The following is a 5,849-nucleotide window of genomic DNA, read 5'->3' as shown; positions in this document are numbered from 1 at the left end:
CTAGAACAAAGACTGAATGAGTCGATCCACGTTTGGTCTGCTGTCGTAGCTCCAGCTTGCGAGCCCTTGGTTGCCTCCAGGAAAGGGTGGTGGCCACCTTGGATACTTAGACACAACAGAACACACAATGGATGCCAGATATACACTTGGACCAGTACTCCATCCATTAGTGCAGTGCAACAGTACCTAGGAGATGGATGGGCAGCTTGATCTCTCTCCATATACATCTTCTAATTAAGGAGACAGGGAGGTGCCATTAGACACCAACTGGGAGGAGGAATGACAGCAAGGCACCCCGAGGGCTTCATCCCAGGACTATCCAGGGCAACCTGCTGCTCTACCTCCCTCTGCCAGAGACCCCATTGCCTCTAGCAGTTCAGGCTGAGGAAGGTTCACATTAGTAGGCTGGGGCCCCCTAGGCCTTGGGCCACCTGAGGACACATACTCAAGTCAACAGATAACCTCAGTCTTCTGCACAGACCAGCATACAGCAGGCAGCCTCCACTCTCCACCTTAGATGGGGTTATTTGCGGGGGGTGCACACCGAGGTATAGTGGTAAGACAGATCAAAAAGTTTGGAAGGCAAATTGGTGGCAAGGGCTGTGGACTTTTGGCACTTGTAAATATATGTTCACTTGCACTGTTTGGAAGTTTCTTGCAGTGTCATTTTGCTATTGGTTGCTTAAATGATCATGAGCATTGAAGGATGTGGAACTTCAATTAGGTCTCACATTATCAGCATTGTGATCACTGAATATACTGACATGAGAATGCTTAAGCATTGGTCATCAATCTTGAATATGCAGCCTTGGCCCACATCATGCAATCTTTCAGTTCAGCTCACCGGATTGGCCTCTATGACAATGATGCCTGTGCAGCGTCCGCAGCCAGGACATTATATCTCCTGCTGCTTTTGTGCTGACATGAGGAGGATGTGGAGTACTCAAGGGTAGTTAAACCGGTTAAGGAGTTGCAAAGAACACTGTAGATGTAGTGTGAGGGTGAGAAGTGTGATACCCTCGATTGAAGAGGAAGCTAGAGGCTTTCCTACATGTTGAGAAAATGGAGAAGTGTGGGTGTCTAAGGTTCACCACTTAATTCAGGGACTGGAGAGTTAGCCTATAAGAGTGAGGAGAATGAGTGTGTATGCTGGACTGTGCAGAAAACTGAGGTTATCTAGTTGAAGCATAAAGACTTCTTACACATAACTGAGGCATCCAGAATTAGGTGACACTGCACCACAGGAAAAGGTTGGCCATCTCGGGTTGAAACATGTAGAATTTCCATAGAGGGTGGTGAGTGGTTGGAATGGAACAGAACATTCCATAGAACAGTGAAGGCATTGCCATTGAGCGTGCTTATCAATTAAATCGATGGATTTCTAGCTGATAAAGATGTCAAGGTGTTTGGGGTATAGAGGGTGTAGTAATCCACAGGAGGCAGGAGTTCCATCACCACACCAATATTTATTTACAATAACGATATTACAGGAGCAGCTACAAACAGCGCTGCTAGCAGTCCAGTCAACTTAAGACTGCTCACAAAGCCTACACAGGTGATTATATGGGCCCCCTCAATGAGCTATCATTGAGGGAGCTCATACTCCAATTGGCCAACCAATAAAGCCAATTGGAGTTCATTACAGAGGGAAATTGGTGACCAATTACAACAGCCCTGATCAAGGTGAATGGTGGAGCAATCTAGAGGGAACAAATGGCCTACTCACGCTGTTCTTTCCTGTGCACCTATATCGCCGAGTCTTTGGAATGTTTAACAGGAGGAAATTACAGCTCGTTCAAGACTAGATGTCAGACAAATAGTCCTGCAACTGTGCTGCCAACTAAGATGGTGGAAGTGAAGCCAATCAATGATCTTCAGAAGGAAATTAGATGGGCATTTGTGGGAAATAAACGTGCAATAGAGTATGAGAATAAAACTGGCTGTTAGTTTATTGAGCAATCCTGCAAATGGTATAACAAGGTGACCGTGATATTTTGGATTAGTTCAATTAACAGAGAGCCAATAACATCCCCATTTAAGTGATGTACTACGATATTTTAAAAAGTAGACAATATATTGCTGGTTTAAATTGGCAACTGATAAAAAGGTCCAAGTGGCTCAGTGCTGAAATCTGGAACACTTTTGCTGTGAAGTACCAGTATCGGCATTTTTAGGTTATGAATAACAGTTAAGATACACTACAAGCTTTCTGTACGCTTTTCCAATTATATCTAAGAACACCAATATGACAGATGCCTTCATTTCCTCACAGCATTTTTAAGTATTCTTGCCAATCTGTATCTAGGTGACATAGAAGAGCCTGTCTTGTTTCCCTGTACATCCTATTCCTATTAAATTTTAGCTCAGTCTTTAAAATAGAAACTAGATCAATTGCTTCTGATAGAATTCATTTTGCCTTGGGTTTGAGTTATAAGAATTACACAATACGGTGCAAAGAGGAGATGCTGTTTAAAAACATTCTCAGGATATGGGTAGCAAGGATACATTTTTTCTTCATTCCTAGTTGCCCTGAGAAAGCAGCTCTGGGTCATACTGTATGGCAAAAGATTGCAATTATAGAATAAATGTTGATATGTCAACACATTTGCTTTATGCTCAAGATCAAGAATGTTAGTTTATTGGTACCATGGGACTATTTTTTACCATTAACAGACAATGTTTGGAAACTTTGTGTTGTGGACTGGTCTCTCTCGGGAACTGTTTAATTGTTTGTTAAGAATTGGGGAAAATTAAGATTAAAAATATCCAAAGTAAAAAAGGGAGTTGATTGAAGGCAAACGTCTGGAGAAATGATTAGTGCAAATTCACCTATCAGTGCAAAACAAGTATTTGATATATGTGACTAGAAAAAACAATGGGGCTATAGAGGTGGTAACTTCAAAGTGGAGAGATCAGGGGCTGGATTCTCCCATACCCGGCAGGGCGGGGGGTCCTGGTGGGACAGAGTGGCATGAACCACTCCGGCGCGGGCCGCCCCAAAGGTGCGGAGGAGCCAGGCGGGGGCCAGAGTGGTTTGCGTCCCGCCGGCCGACGTGGAAGGCCTTTGGTGCCGCGCCAGCCGGAGCCGAAGGGACTCCGCTGGCTGGCGCAGGTCCGCGCATGTGCAGGAGCCTCAGCTGACGCCATCCCCGCACATGCCCAGGGGGGTTCACGGCTTATACGGCCGGCGCTTAGGAATAGTGTGCCCCACAGCACAGGCCCGCCCGCGGATCGGTGGGCCCCGATCACAGGCCAGGCCAGCGTGGGTGCACCCACCCGGGGCCAGATCGCCCCGTGCCCCCCCCCCCGGAGCCCGCCTGTACCGCCAGGTCCCGCCGGTAAGGGACCTAGTCCAATTCGGTGGGTCCTGCATTGAACGAGCGGGACTTCGGCCCATCGCGGGTCGGAGAATCGTTGGGGGGGGGGGGGTGGGGGTGGGGTGCACTGCAAGCGGCTGTCGACCGGCAAGACGCGCTTCCCACCCCCACCAAATCTCCAATGCAGAATTCGGCAGCCGGCAGGGGCGGGATTCACACCCCCCCCCCCCCCCCCCCCTCCCCCTCCCACAGCGATTCTCCAACCCGGTTGGGGGGGGGGGGTCAGAGAATCCCACGCAAGGAAGCTGATTCCACAGAGTTAATAACATCAACAAAAGGAAAAGAAATAGTGGGCAGGATTCTCTAATCCCGAGCCAGTGTCCATGCTGTTGTAAACGCGGTCACGTTTTACGTCAGCGTGAACGGGCCGACGTGACGCTTAATTCTGGCCCGCAAAAGGGGCCAGCACGGCACTGGAGCGGTTCACGCTGCTCCAGCTGCTGATCCTGGCGTGAACTGGGCACCGCGGGATCTGCACATGCTCAGTGGCACCGACACCAAAGCGCGCATGCACAGTGCCTTCCTTCAACGCAGAAGGCCCCCAGCCAGAGAGGCCAGATCGGATGCCCCCCCCCGGCCCTTCTACGCCGAGTTCCCACCTGCTGAGAGCAGGTGTGGATGGCGCCAGCGGGACTCCGCTCGGCCGTCCATCCCGGGCTGAGAATCGGTGGGCCGGCCATGTAGAGCAGCCCCCAGCTGGCGGCACGCCAAACACGCTGGCGCCAATTCTCCGTTCTGCAGAGAATCACGTGCCGGCGTCAGGGCAGCGTGGCACAATTCGTGCCGGTCACAGGGATTCTCCGGCCCAGCGCCGGCTGAGAGATTCCCGCCCCGTATAACCGTAGTTCAGGTAACATAGGTAATTAGGGACCAGGTGATAGTTTCAAGCATAAGTATGTATTATAGTCCTTCTTGTCTTGTGTATTTTTGTCTTTCTTTAAGTTAATAAATATTTTTTATTAATTGTTGACACAATGACTGTACTGTTTCTCACTGGGTTGCACATTATACAAAACAAAACACACATATACACCACTATGAACCGGTGCTCTAAGTTGCCCTTCTGGGTTTTGGGATACCCGCGCAGTTAACATCACTGTGGTCTGTAACACGTTGCTGAGATAGTCAAAACCATGCAGCCACAGAAATCACCTTCCGAATGGCTTCTATCTTTACCTGAACCCTTGTTAAACTTTAGAGTCCTTACTTCGCAAAAATAGTTTGCAGCATCTCAAATGTTAATCTTAAATTGCCCGTTGCTTAAAAATTAAACATGCACCCCCACAGTTACGTGAACAAGTCAAAACTATCCTTATCCTTTTACATTCTTCAGTTTGAACAACAGAAGCTCCATCTTATGCTGCACACAAGTACCAATGTCGTGGCTAAGTTGCAGCACGTGCTTCAGAGCCAGTGGGGAATATCTAAAGACTTGAGCACATAATCTTGGTTGACACTCCATACAGTACTGAGGCAGTGCTGCACAGTTGGAAGTGCTGCCTTTTGATTAAACCGAGACTCCACCAGCATAGGGGAGGCTCTCCTTGGTATTCTGTCCAATATTTAGCTCTCACACATTACTAAAATATATGATCTGATCATTATTACTGTTCATGCAGTATTGCTGTGTGCAAATTGACCACTGCATTTTTAAATATTACAACCGTAACTACATTTCCAAAATACTGCATTGTCTGTAAAGTGTTGTGGAGCATTTGGAGGTCATGAAATGTGCTATATAAATGCACAGCTTTTCTTTTTGTTTTGCTTTTCCCTCGTGCCCAACATTATTCATTAGGCAGCCACTTGGAATTGTTCAAAGAAGTCCAGGCACAGCAGCTCTTCTATTCTTCTTTACTTTAAGAACCATTTCATTTTCACTTGGCGAATCTTCTGAACATCAGGCTCATGTTTCAAAACTTCTTGTGAGGATAATCATATGCTTAGGCACATCTGACTCAGATCAAATTTTGAACCAGAAAACCAGTCTATTTTCCAGCAGCACTCAAAAAAACACTAAATTTAGATAATCAGTTAATGACATATATGCATACATTTAAAAAAAAAAGAGTGGATCTATTCTCTGTAAATGTACAAAGCCATCAGCATTAAAATTAAAAACAGGCATTCCCTGCAATGGTTACTTTTATTTCTGTCCAAAATTTTGATAATTCCTTGAGTTGCAGATAACATTTTGCAAGAATATATACTGCAGTTTCGATGTCAAAGGAAGGAACAGGAGTCTAACAAATTGACAACCATAAATTTAGTAACCATTGGGTCATGAAAACCAATTCTGCCACTGAACTCCAAGTAACTAAACATTAAGGAAGGTTGGGCATCCTCATCGTTGCTGCAATCAGTCACTTTACAGATTCTACTGGGTTAGTTATCCAAAACCAAAAACTGTTCAAAATTGTTCATGTCCTGGTTAAGTATCCCATTTTATAAACTTTACCACAACACCCTAAA

This window comes from Scyliorhinus canicula, chromosome 15, assembly GCF_902713615.1.
Source record: "Scyliorhinus canicula chromosome 15, sScyCan1.1, whole genome shotgun sequence".
NCBI classification, from domain to species: Eukaryota; Metazoa; Chordata; class Chondrichthyes; order Carcharhiniformes; family Scyliorhinidae; genus Scyliorhinus; species Scyliorhinus canicula.
This window is presented reverse-complemented; position numbering follows the sequence as displayed.